Here is a 14,138-nt window from a genome sequence, read left to right as displayed (position 1 = left end):
ACCGTCATCGAACCCATCGTTCTACCATTCCTAGACCGGCAAAGTTTCCCCTTCCTGGGACAATGAATTCACGGTGTTCTTATTTCAATTTCCAGGAGTGTATATGTATGTATATTCCACATTTCCTCCTGAAGTAATGCACCGATTTCATCCAAACCTGTACACATATTGTTTGCTGTTAGGAAAGATTCGTTGTGGGAGCAAGAACCACCTACCTATGAAAGGGGTGGGCGTGAAAAGCAGTACAGATTACGACGAGCAAGCCGGTCGTAGTGGCCGTGCGGTTCTAGGCACTTCAGTCCGGAACCGCGTGACTGCTACGGTCGCAGGTTCGAATCCTGCCTCGGGCATGGATGTGTGTGATGTCATTAGGTTAGTTAGGTTTAAGTAGTTCTAAGTTCTAGGGGACTGATGACCTCAGATGTTCAGTCCCATAGTGCTCAGAGCCATTTGAGCCATGACAAGCGAAAACCCTTTATTTTCTTCATCTAGTGTTCGAGAATGAGAGTACTTAAGTGACTTGCAACAAACATTACACATAATTTCAAACCTTTACCAAGCTTTTTCTCGCTAAAACCCCCTACAAAATATTTGTGCATTAAAACTGGCGCATGGAGCATGACGTTTTAATTGACTGCATTTTACTGCTAACTCTATTCACAACACATTTAGCAGACACTTGTCACATGTATCACTGAATATACCAGTAAAAATATATCATTGTACGACACACAGTTCAGGAGATATGACTCCAAATACAGAGATGCGTCAGAAACTGCAGCATCGTTCGTGACGTTTTGATTAAATAGTTCTTCAAGACGAACTAGTCACAAAACATTTCGCATAGTAACTCCTGTGTTCTTGTAAACGTCCACAGTACTTGAGGAAAATGCCAAGTTCTCCACGCCATTCCCTTGGAAGGTGTTTTTCCCCCATCATTCTGAGCTCCTGAGCATCTTTTATGAATTGCCATGACATGTAGATGTTGTATTTCAGCGTTTACGCATTTATTCTACAGAAATAATTGCTAGCGGAGAGAGGAGAGTATAAAAGCTTACTTGAGCATAATATTTCTCATCTGACTTCGTGTCTGCTTAGTAAAAAATGGTTCAAATGGCTCTGAGCACTATGGGACAACTTCTGACGTCATAAGTGCCCTAGATCTTAGAACTACTTAAACCTAACTAACACATCCATACCCGAGGCAGGATTCGAACCTGCGACCCTGGCGGTCGCGCGATTCCAGACTGTAGCGCCTAGAACCGCTCGGCCATTTCGACCAGCGTCCCATATAAGGTGCAGCTTTCTCCCCCACAGGGAAACGGTAAATTCAGCAAAATCACGACACGCAAAAACCACGATACGTCTGTGAGATCTCTCAAGCGCCACAAATACGAAAAACAGTACAGCAACAATGCAAGAGTTCTTGTAACTGTAGCTTGCCATCCAATACGAAGGCACACAGAAGAAACCAAATCGCTTCACAGGGGTGTGTGAAGTAACACGAGCCAAAAAATCGTAGTGAACTAAGAGACTGCCCTTAATACTTAAGGGTCAATCTTGTTACCGTTTTAGTTAGAGCTGAACAATTGCTGTTCTTCAGGTTTCGCGACAGGTTTTTGTAGCGACGCTTGCCTTATCACGCTACATAAAATAGTGCAAAGCAGGTACTCCCGCTCCCAACAATGAAAACATATTTCCACAAACGAGGCAGCTTAAAATACTGTGGATTGAACATGGAAGACATCAGAAGAAAAGAAACAAAAAACAGAAAAACTCTGAACGAATTCAATGAATTCATCCGCAAGTTTAATTGTAAAGACTCGTGTACGTAAAAGATCAGAACGAAAGAAAAAGAAAGGCGAGTACCAGGAAATATTACATATTAAACTAAACAATGGACGTATTGTTAGTATCAAGGTTTGTAATAAAGAATTTTTGCTCAGACAGGATACACCAGAGCGAGCGCGATATCTATGTAAATAGTTTCTTGATAAAGAGCATACACCTATGGATGGTAGAGGAGCCGCCAAAAGATCTCATATCTGCAGGTTGAACCATGACTAGACCGACAAAATTTCGGTGGTTATTCAGGGATATTATCTGTGTATTACGGTATTAATGACCGGTGGTTTTCGGTGGCTCTTTATAGAGTTTGTTACCCCAACTATCTGTTCCTGTGAAGCTAACTTCTCAACAGTGAAAAAATCTATAATGTGGAATCACCAAATCGTAGATGCAACAAAAAGCACATAGTAATGTAAGAGCTCTCAGTACTATGAAGCGGTTGCTGCCGCTACTGTAACCCAACAGGCTAACTTCGTTGTCCGCTGTACCACTACATTCAGTCATCCTGTACATGATGCTGTGCATATCTGCCAACTCTTCATCAGTGAAATTATCCACAATACTGCTGTGTATCGCTGCTAACGTACAATTAACAGTGCCGGAAAAATACAACCCAGGGAGGACAGAGCAGTACTGAATGCGAACCTGAGGACAAAGAGTGAAGCGGGGTCCTCTGTTGTCAACAGCAAGTACCGTGAGTGTATGGAACGCGTTTGTATCCAAACAAAAAACGTAGCGCATGCAGCCGGCACTTTCACTGTTGTACAGACGTTTTCAGAGCAATACAGATGTAGAAATAAACAGGGGCAAGCAATCAAACGACTGTCATTACTCCGTAAAGAGCCACTGCAGACGAAGGCCTCTCGTACAGAAATGCGCAGAAAATATCCTTGAACAACTTGCGATACTTTGTCTCTGGTGTTCCAGTTCTCACTATATACTGGTAAAAGGCTGTTAAATATTTAATTGAATCCTTGACGTATACTGGGACCCACCGCCTAAGTAGATATAATTATGCAGTTTGGTTCAGTAGTAAACTAGAAACAGATTGCAAGAATAAATTTAATTGTCATATTTCCATTTTCCGTCGTTCCTTAGTTACTTCGAACTCATGGAGGTGTGTTCCATCTTTGCAACCAAATAAAAGGTAATTTGTATTTGCCGCACATGTTTCTCTCTTCTTTTTTTTATTCCATGAAGCATTATCAGTGGCCTGTATTTATGATAAACGCTTTATGAAGTAGTAAGTAGTAACAAGTATGCTACTCTATTACGTTTTCTCGTGGTTTTCTCTTGTTTTTCAGGTTAGAAACAACTTTTCCAGCACAAGTTTCATGAGGTTAAACTGTCGTTTGTGTTAGGATTAACAGTGTTGCTAGTCCATGTGTGTGGTCCTGGAGACGTGTTTACCAATTTCCGCACTTTTTATTGTATGTTGGACGCGCACACGAGGGCGTGTGCGAGTGTGTGTTCACAATTTGTAATGTTGCCAGCTGTCGCTGTGTGTTTATCTTACGTATTTTACTTTTGTTGTATGTGTGGTCCGATATTTGTTCATTTGTTTTGTGAGTGCGTGTGCGTGCATGTGTGTGACAGCGCAGGAAATCAGCCATCTGGAATACGGGGCCGAGTACATACATTTCTAGGACCACTCACATGGACCAGTAACACTGAAATCGGTAGTAACACCACATGATAATTTAACCCCATGAAAACAAGAGAAAAACACGAGAAAACATAACAATGTAACATACTTTCAACTACTACATAACGCATTTATTGTACATATAAAAACAAACATGTATTACAGGCCACTGAAGATGCTTCATAACATAAGAGAAGCGAAACTCGTGTGCAAAAAACAAAGTACCTTTCATTTTGTTGCAAAGACGAAACATACTTCCATGTAACTTTAATTATTTGAGAAAAAATGGTTCAAATGGCTCTGAGCACTATGGGACTTAACATATGAGGTCATCAGTCCCCTAGAACTTAGAAATACTTAAACCTAACTAACCTAAGGACATCACACACATCCATGCCCGAGGCAGGATTCGATCCTGCGACCGTAGCAGTCGCACGGTTCCGGACAGAGCGCCTAGAACCGGGAGACTACCGTGGCCGGCAATTATTTGAGAAATTTTGAGCTTCTTGTGTCAACAACAATCATAATTTACGTATATGTTGAGTTAATTTTAACCATGACGCGAGGTAAATTTTCACAAAATGAGTTTAATTTGGTCATCGGCGTCAGCGCTAAGACGCCAAGCTTCTGTGCTGTGCGTTCTGTGTGTTCGGTGGTTCATAATGACCTGTTCTACAGCACTTGCGTTAAATCTGATTTCATTAGCAATCATTAAAACATGTTATTTACGCAGCAGACGATGAGTATCATTACTCGTGTCTTTCTGTGTCATGTCTTCACCTTTGACCTTTACGCGCGTTCGTCACTTTGGGTTCAAGACCTCGACGTAGAAAACAGCAGTTATCTTGTCCGCGCTCGTCCATCTCGACAACGCATATAGAAAGGAAGTGCCGCGGTACACACAACGAAGTGCAACAAACTTACCAGAAACTTTGAAAGGACAAAGGCAAGTGTCAGAGCATAGTACACGAGAGAGGAGGCAGAGGCAGTCTGCAGCCGGCAGAGACGCGATGTCGGTGCTACTGACGATCGCCAAACGCCAGCTGCAGCGTGAAAACAAAAAGTAAGTGCTGCGACTCAACGTTAAGTCCGCCCCCGCGATAAAGACCTTATCTCTGCGATAAAGCGGCAAACAGCGAATGAGTTTCAAGTTTCCTCTCTCGGGCAGCGTAGAGGTTCAGCTTTTAGAACGCTCTCAAAAGGGAAAACGTAAATAAGAAGAACAAGGTAAAATAAAAGAAGCAGAGAAAGCATTATTGGAAGATTTAATAAAAATGTATTTTCACCAACAGTGGACGTAAACACGTGATCTTAGCGCCATTTCAAAGAGAGAGAGAGAGAGAGAGAGAGAGAGAGAGAGAGAGAGAGAGAGAGAGAGATCTGAAGTAACATCGTACAAAACAGAAGTACCGGTAATGGAATTTAGCAGCACATCATATAGAGAACTATAGATGGTGCTGAATGTTAGTCGAATTAAATTAGGTGACGCTGAAGGAATTAGATTACGAAAGTAGACACTAAAAGTAGTTGATGAGTTTTGATATTTGGACAGCAATGTAACTGACGACGCCTGGGCACGATATAAAAGGCAGATCGGGAATAAGAAGAAAAGTGCTTCTGAAAAAAATAAACTTATTAATATCGAAAGCCTTTTCTAAAAGAATTTATCTGGAGTGTAACCGTGTCGGAAGTGAAACATGAGTGACAAACTAATTAGAGGAAAGAAGCTTTTGAAACGTGGTGCTGAAGATTAAATGAGTAGATCGGATAACTAATGGCAACGTACTGAATAGAACTGCGAAGAAAAGAAATACACTACTAGCCATTAAAATTATTACACCACGAAGATGACGTGCTACAGACGCGAAATTTAACCGACAGGAAGAAGATACTGTGATATGCAAATGATTAGCTTTTCAGAGCATTCAAAAAAGGTTGGCGCCGGTGGCGACACATACAACGTGCTGACATGAGGAGAGTTTCCAACCGATTTCTCATACACAAACAGCAGTTGACCGGCGTTGCCTGGTGAAACGTTGTTGTGATGCCTCGTGTAAGGAGGAGAAATGGGTACAATCACGTTTCCGACTTTGATAAAGGCCGGATTGTAGCCTATCGCGATTGCGGTTTATCGTATCGCGACATTGCTGCTCGCGTTGGTCGAGATTCAATGACTGTTAGCAGAATATGGAATCGGTGGATTCGGGAGGGTAATACGGAATGCCGTGCTGGATCCCAACGGCCTCGTATCACTACCAGTCGACTACCAGTCGAGATGACGGGCATCTTATCCGCATGGCTGTAACGGATCGTGCAGCCACGTCTCGATCCCTGAGTCAGCAGATGGGAACATTTGCAAGACAGCAACCATCTGTATGAACAGTTCGACGACGTTTGCAGCAGCATGGACTATCAGCTCGGACACCATGGCTGCGGTTACCCTTGACGCTGCATCACAGACAGGAGCGCCTGCGATAGTGTATTCAACGACGAACCTGGGTGCAAGAATGGCAAAACGTCATTTTTTGGATGAAACCAGGTTCTGTTTACAGCATCATGACGGTTGCATCCGTGTTTGGCGACACTGCGGTGAAAGCACATTGGAAGCGTGCGTTCGTCATCGCCATACTGGCGTATCACCCGGCGTGACGGTATGGGGTGCCGTTGGTTACACGTCTCGGTCACTTCTTGTTCGCATTGACGACATTTTGAACAGCGGACGTTACGTTTCATATGTGTTACGACCCGTGGCTCTACACTTCATTCTATCCCTGCGAAACCCTACATTTCAACAGGATAATGCACGACCGCATGTTGCCGGTCCTGTATGGGCCTTTCTGGATGCAGAAAATGTTCGACTGCTTCCCTGTTCAGCACATTCTCCAGATCTCTCATCAATTGAAAACGTCTGGTCAATGGTGGGCGAGCAACTGGCTCGTCACAATACGCCAGTCACTACTCCTGATGAACTGTGGTATGGTGTTGAAGCTGCATGGGCAGCTGTATGTGTACACGCCATCCAAGCTCTGTTTGACTCAATGCCCAGGCGTATCAAGGCCGTTATTACGGCCAGAGGTGGTTGTTCTGGGCACTGATTTCTCAGGATCGATGCACCCAAACTGCGTGAAAATGTAATCACATGTCAGTTCGAGTATAATATATTTGTCCAATGAATACCCGTTTATTATCTGCATTTCTTCTTGGTGTAGCAATTTTAATGGCCAGTAGTGTATTTACGGCACAACTTGCGCGAAAGAAGTGATCAGTAGGTAACACACGTCCTGAGACGTCCAGGAATCCTTAATTTTGTAATGAACGAAAGTGTGAAGTTGAAATTGTAGAGGAAGACCGTGGCTTGAACACGACTTTGCAACAATATAAAGAGATCAAATAAATGGTGCATATCGCCGAAACTTTAAAACTGAACGTTGTGAACCAGCAACATGTTATAATATCAATACAGTGGTTTGCTGTAATTCTAGCGGAAACAGTACATGCTTCTACCGTGAGAGGGCACTATGTGCAGTCTGTGGCAACCGTGTCACACGTTAACATTGCAATACTGGTGTTGTGTGTCCTTACGAGAGGTCTTGCTTTGGACAACAATAATGTACGATCAGAGGCTCTGCTTATCATTCCAGTGGGGGAGCAGATGAGACTAGTGGGCGTCGTAGTGAATGAGGCTGTGAGTCAAAGTCATATCTCTAGAATCTGGAACAAGTGTCTATCGACAGGATCAGTTGAGGATCGTCACATTAGTGGCAGCGGAAGAAAGACAAGAGGTGTGCGGGACCGATACTAGAGCCTATCAGCAAGCAGACACCTTCAGCACAAAGCGACACTTCTACGACGGCAGTTGAAGACAGCTACAGGAGGGCACGTGTCAACACGGACGATACGAATGAGGCTGCATGAAAAGTGATTACGTGCCAGTAGACCTCTCAAGGCTTCTTCTCCAAGTAGAGTTCGGAGAAGGACTCGTGTCGCTTGTAATCGATACCACTCTTTGTGGGCTGGGCGGCAATGGGACACGACGCTCTTTTCTGAAGAGACACGTATCAGTCTCCACCCAGAAAATACTGATATTCGTGTGTGGAGGCAACGAGGGCAACTTTTACACTCCAACTGCATCGTAGGCCGCCACCATCTTCAGTCATGTTTTGTGGTGGAATCACGTACGACCGCAGGACAGCCTTTGTGCCAATATATGGGAAGACGATTGGTGTGAAGTATCGGGATGAATCCTTGCATGCATTTTGTCTCAGTTTGGTGAACATACTGGAACGGGTTTCACGCTGATGGACGACAAAGCACGCCCCAATCATCACAATCTTGTGAGCGCATTAGTAGTGGAGTATACAAACAGTCGGATGGAACGGCCCCCGTATTCTCCGCATGTCACCTGCATTGAAGATGCGCGGGTGACGCTGAAACGAGCGGTTGCCAATCGTCCTGTCCCACCAGAGACCACATAGAGACCGCTGTGGAGTGATATTCCCCAAGCTTATCCGGACAATTTGGTAAGGGGAACGCCTCGCCGCATTCAAAAGTGTCTCCATTTAGTAAGAGGGCTAGCTGGTTCACAAAAAATGTGTCATGCAAGATGACCGAGAAGAAACTGTAGTGTCTGCAGAGGAATCTTGTTTATATTTACATCTACATCTAAATCTACATCTACATAGATACCCTTCAAATCAGATTTAAGTGCCTCGCAGAGGGTTCATCTAACCACCTTCACAATAATTCACTATTAGTCCAGTCTCGTACAAAAAATGGTTCAAATGGCTCTGAGCACTATGGGACTTAACTTCTGAGGTCATCAGAACTTAGAACTACTGAAACCTAACCAACCTAAAGGACATCTCACACATCCATGCCCGAGGCAGGATTCGAACCCAGTCTCGTACAGCGCGCGGAAAAAACTTAACACCTATATCTTTCTGTACGAGCTCAGATTTCCCTTGTTTCATTATGATGATCGTTTCCCCCTATGTAGGTAGGCGTCAAGAAAGAATTCCGCATTCGGAGGAGAAAATTGTTGATTGAAATTTCGCGGGAAGATTTCGCGGGAAGATTTCGCGGCAAAGAAAAACGCCTTTATTTTAATGATGTACAACCCAAATCCTGTATCATGTCATTGACACTGTCTCTCCTATTTCGAGATAATACAAAACGTGCTGTCCTCCTTTGAACTTTCTTTATGTACTCCGTCAATCCTATCTGGTAAGTATCCCTCACCGCGCAGCAGTATTCTAAATTAGGACGGACAAGTGTAGTGTAAGCAGTCTCCTTAGCAGACCTGTTGCATCTTGTAAGTGTCCTGCCAATAAAAAGCAGTCTTTGTTTCGCCTACCCCACAACGTTTTCTAAGTGTTCCGTCCAATTTAAGTTGTTTGTTATTGCAATTCCTAGGCATTTAGTTGAATTTCCGGCCTTTAGATTTGATGGATTTATCGTGTAATCGAAGTTTAACGGATTCCGTTTAGCACTAATGTGAGTGACCTCACACTTCATTATTTACGAGCAATTGCCAATTCTTACACCATACAGATATCTTTTATAAATCGTTTTGAAATTTGTTTTGATCTTCTGATGACTTTATTAGTAGACAAACGACAGCGCCATCTGCAAACAACCTAAAGATGGTCGCTCAGATTGTTTCCCGAATCGTTTATATAGATAAGGAACAGCAGAGGACCTATAACACTACCCTGCGGAACGCTTGAAATCACTTCTGTTTTACTAGGTGACTTTCCATCAGTTACTACAAACTGTGACCTCTCTGACAGGAAATAACGAATCCAGTCACATAACTGAGGTGATATTCCATAAGCACGCAATTTCACTACAAGCTGCTTGTTTGGTACAGTGTCAAAAGCCTTCCGGAAATCCAGAAATACGGAATCAAACTAAAATCCCTTGTCAATAGCACTCAACACTTCATGCTAGTGAAGAACTACTTGTGTTTCACAAGAATGATGTTTTCTAAATCCGTGTTGACAGTGTGTCAATAGACCGTTCTCTTCGACGTAATTCTTAACTTTCGAACGCAGCATACGTTTCAAAATCCTACAGCCCACCGATATTAATTATACGGTCTGTAATTTAGTGGGTTACTCCTACTACCCTTTCTGAGTATTGGTGTGACATGTGCAACTTTCCAGTCTTTGGTTCAAATAGCTCTGAGCACTATGGGACTTAACAGCTGAGGTAATCAGTCCCCTAGAACTTAGAACTACTTAAAACTAACTAACCTAAGGACGTCATACGCATCCATGCCCGAGACAGGATTCGAATCTGCGACCGTAGCGGTCGCGCGCTTCCAGACTGAAGCGCCTAAAACCGCTCGGCCACTCCGGCCGGCCTTTCCAGTCTTTGGTACCGATCTTTCGTCGAACCAAATATTTTGGAAGGTTCTTTTTTTGTTTGCTTTTATCAAGCGGAAATGTGTTTATATTCTTTATTTTCGTTTCCTTGTGACTGTATCTGACAGAATAAAACCTGTCTTGTTTTCCTTTATGTCTAGTACTGACAATAAAGCAATGTACAACATTTGTTTTGATCACTCTATAAACAAAAAAGTGGGGTGTGCACATAAGCTGTCTAGCCCTTGTGGACGACCGAAGGAATGTGAACTGTGGCCTGAGGCAAAGGTTAACTCAGTGTGGCCTTTCGTCACGTAAGATGCGCCCGGAAAACAAATGTCCGCTTACAGTAGGTTGTTTGTCGCAGCTTATACCGCCGAGTTAATACTCAAAAGCGCTGCGCAATTCTAGCGCGTGCTTGTGGCCCGGAAAACGTGATGTTAAACGCGTTTTAATTTTAAGGTTCTTACCTCGCAGAGCATCGGGGGACTACTTTCTCCATGCACGTGACCATACTATTGGAAATGGAACTGTACTAGCCGTTAAAACATCAATGTGAGACGGACTGAGAGAGTGGATATACACAGGTCGCGTGTCGCTGCGGCAGCGCAGTGATTCACCCCAGTTCCACACACAGAATATTATATAGCAGGAACAGAAAATGGACCAAAATGTTTTCGAAATGGATTGCAAAGAAGCAAAAGCCGAAACATCATGCATTTGCGTGAAACGGCATAATAGCGTCAAAGAAACTTTTTTTCTCAACTGTAATTATTTATTTCAGACTAGTCCATCTTTACTAATCATATTGCACCCGGCAAGAAAAGTGACACATTTCAAAAAACGGCAATTTTTAGTGAGTGTCACTGAAAAATCGGTGGAAAGTGCTCCAGACACGTCACATTTCTGAAACTTCCTGGTAGATTAAAACTGTGTGCCTGACCGAGACTCGGACTCGGGACCTTTGCCTTTCGCGGGCAAGTGCTCTACCAACATTTTTTTAATTTTTTTTGTATAAAAATTCTCAATTTGTTCGGTGTCGTTCGTTGCATCTGCTCGGGGTGCACGTCGTAAGACATCCGTTTAACTTCGTTGTCGATCGATTAACTCAGTTTCTTTATTACAAAGGGTAGCTAACCCTCTGACCGAACACTCTGAGCTACCGTGCCGGCAACCAACTGAGCTACCCAAGCACGACTCACGACCCGTCCTCACAGCTTTACTTCTGCCAGTACCTACCTTCCAAACTTAACAGAAGCTCTCCTGCGAACCTTGCAGAACTAGCACTCCTGAAAGAAAGGATATTGCGGAGACATGGCTTAGCCACAGCCTGGGGGATGTTTCCAGAATGAGATTTTCACTCTGCAGCGGAGTGTGCGCTGATATGAAACTTCCTGGCAGATTAAAACTGTGTGCCGGACCGAGACGCGAACTCGGGACCTTTGCCATTACTATCTCGCAATTTGTCGACTTCAGGGCTGCAGACTAATTCGTGATTCGCCATGGGGGCGGAGGGGGGAGGGGGGGGGGGCAGTGTCGCTTCATCGTTGCTTTTGGCAGGTGTGCATTGTTCATTCAAGAAGAGCAGCACATTCGGAGTTGTGACACTTCTCATTTCTACGGTAAGCTGAATGTAATTTTTAATATTATTGATTATTACAATGTTTGTGTTTACAAAATGTTTATATCTTAAATTACAAAGTCCTTCAGCCATGCATGAATGTCTGTTGGAACACACAATGTTTTGACGATTACAGCTGTTGTAAATATTACGAAATTTCGTACGTTGCAGTGTACAAGGAAAATAAAAATAGAAATTTCTGCTATGAAGAACTTTCATGTTCAATCGCTTTTCTGGGCGAAAAGTGTTTCTGCGTTATACAAGCCCACTTACAGTTTTATGTTATCGTAAACCGTGTTCCTTAAATTGTAGATAACTAACTGGTGTTCCTTACTAAATTATAGTAATTTTAACAGTTTATAATTCTGCATTTTGTATTTTTCAAATAGAACAGTTTCAACCTTTTTCCCATCTTTAAGTCCAACTGAAGTACTAATTTTACTGATTGAGGTTCGATGTCGTTTTGTATTACAGTAAGAGGTGGAACAGCGGCAAAACTAATATATTATGAGTCATAACAAAAACAAAGAAATATTTAGAAAAACAAGAAAAATGACACATTCGACAAGAGCAGAGCTGCGTATCCATATTACTGTTGTATAGAACGTAATGGAATTTTACCGCAAGAAACACTTGCTTGAAAACTTAAAGGAAACCTGTACTACTTCAATATAAGTTATAGTTCAATTTTTCTCAAGTATTTGCAATTTTGAGTTGTGTTACCGTTCTTGTCAGGGTGTGATATGTGTAACGATCTCCAGTTCTTCCAAGACATTTAGCTTCCATCCTTTCGGCACCTGTACAACACAATACATGCTCGTTTGCATGCTTGCATTCAACATTCTGGGGGTTATTAATGTACCCCTGCATTTCACATTTGCGTTGGCTTATCTCGCGTTTACATTAATCTGTGATTTGATATGCTAATCACTTAAATATGTTACCCAGAAAAAGGAATTCGCGAAATTTATTACTCTACATTAATTATTTTTTGAAGTTGCGAATTCTTTTCCGATCAGTGTATACTCGTCGTGGCACAGCGGTTCGGGCTTTCGGTGGCGGCAGGCAGCTACCTTCCGTCCACCGTACACCGCCTCATGTTGTTTGTAGAGATGCTGTTCTTCTTCGTGTGCAGAGCCATTGATGACAAATGTATGTGCTGTTAATCTTTGCTTTGTGTCCAACAGTATCTGACTACGGTAGGGGAGGAAAACGAGGGGGGAAAAAAATGTTCAAGTGTGTGTGAATCTGATGAGACTTAACTGCTAAAGTCATAAGCCCCTAAGCTTACACACTACTTAACCTAAATTATCCTAACGACAAACACACACGCGCCCATGCCCGAGGCAGGATTCGAACCTGCGACCGTAGCGGTCGCCCGGTTCCAGACTGTAGCGCCTAGAACCGCACGGCCACTCCGGCGGGCAAAACAGGGGGTGAGAGAGAAGTGAGACACGTGGACTTCTACGTAAAGGGCTTCCAGTGGCCATACTGTTGAATGGATAAGCAAAAAACTAAACGAAGGTGGGTGTGTGGGGAGGGGGGAAAGAGATAGACGTAGAGGTCGAGAGGTAGAGAGAGAGAGAGAGAGAGAGAGAGAGAGAGAGAGAGAGAGAGAGAGAGAGAGAGAGAGAGAGAGAGGGGGGGGGGGGGAGGGAGGTAGAGAGAGAGAGAGAGAGTGTGTGTGTGTGGGGGGGGGGGGGGGGGGAGCAGACATGACATTAATACTGTGTGGCGTATATGGGCCGTAATTTTATGTAAAAATTGAGTTTATGTTTACTACACTGCCGATAACTGAATGACAATTGATCACGTCTGCTTTTGAGTACAAGGGTTGAGATTATTTCGGAATATTCACACAGCGTTATTAAGTCACTCAATTTGCATTTGTTATTAGTGATGCTTGTACATATGACACATGAAATTGTTTTGAGGTAAATCTGAGTTAGTGATAACTCTGATTTCTTGTCGCTCTGTAATTTGGCAGGGCCTGCAGGCACGAGTAACTGGATCAACTTTCATGTGTATTTTGTGTCTCTTGTATAGTGGGATTTTATTTGGCCTGTTGTTTCATTTGCTTTGAGCTTATTAGGAATCTTGTTTATTTTTTCTGAATTGCTTTGCTCCCGTGTCTTTACCCAGTGCAAATTAACTGTCCAATTTTTAACTTTGTGGTTATCATCCTCTTTACTTTTTCGCTTTTTGTATCACCTTGGAGTTTAATAGTTTTTGTAATCTCTTCCGCAATCTGTCTTGACTGAGCAAGCCTTACTCTGACACTAAATATGTGTTTTGCTGGCCACTTTGGTGGGTGACTTAAGGATTTTTTTGGAAGATTCTGAATTTACGGTAACTGAAAGTTGATGCGTTTTGGTAAATAAACTATTGAAAGGTATGTTCAGTCACAGCTCAACCGAACGCTGCAACTTCCCCGTATCGCTATTCAATTAACGTGATGAATGTCGGCGCAGTTTCCCGATCTCTGATGGAAATGAGCTCTACGCGGGCAGGTGCGAAACTGTAAGTAGCGGACATTAAGCAGGCTAACTCGGCGCTTGGTGACTTCATCTAGTAACTCGCTATTGAACGAACAAGTTAAAAGTTTTGTAGTTAAAAGCGATTGCTCGTTTGGTTAATTTGGGGGGAACCAAACAGCGAG

At 43.1% G+C, this 14,138-nt stretch overlaps 1 protein-coding gene across 11 annotated transcripts in view; it reads right to left on the bottom strand.

The window, feature by feature from the left end:
* Positions 1–14,138, bottom strand: part of LOC126355206 (rho-related BTB domain-containing protein 1) — a 1,271,465-nt gene that overhangs the window by 204,538 nt on the left and 1,052,789 nt on the right. Inside the window, exon 1 of one of the 11 annotated variants that reach the window (XM_050005452.1) lies at positions 4,461–4,520. The exons of 8 other annotated variants lie outside the window; for them this stretch is intronic. The gene's annotated coding sequence lies outside the window, so the exon portion shown is untranslated. Of the gene's footprint in view, positions 1–4,417; positions 4,521–14,138 lie in introns of those variants that run through there. 2 more of the 11 variants (XM_050005449.1, XM_050005444.1) reach the window with 2 other exon arrangements.

This window comes from Schistocerca gregaria, chromosome 3 (assembly GCF_023897955.1).
Source record: "Schistocerca gregaria isolate iqSchGreg1 chromosome 3, iqSchGreg1.2, whole genome shotgun sequence".
Classification (NCBI taxonomy): Eukaryota; Metazoa; Arthropoda; class Insecta; order Orthoptera; family Acrididae; genus Schistocerca; species Schistocerca gregaria.
Note: the sequence above shows the minus strand (reverse complement) of the source record. Positions and strands in the feature narration are given on the sequence as shown.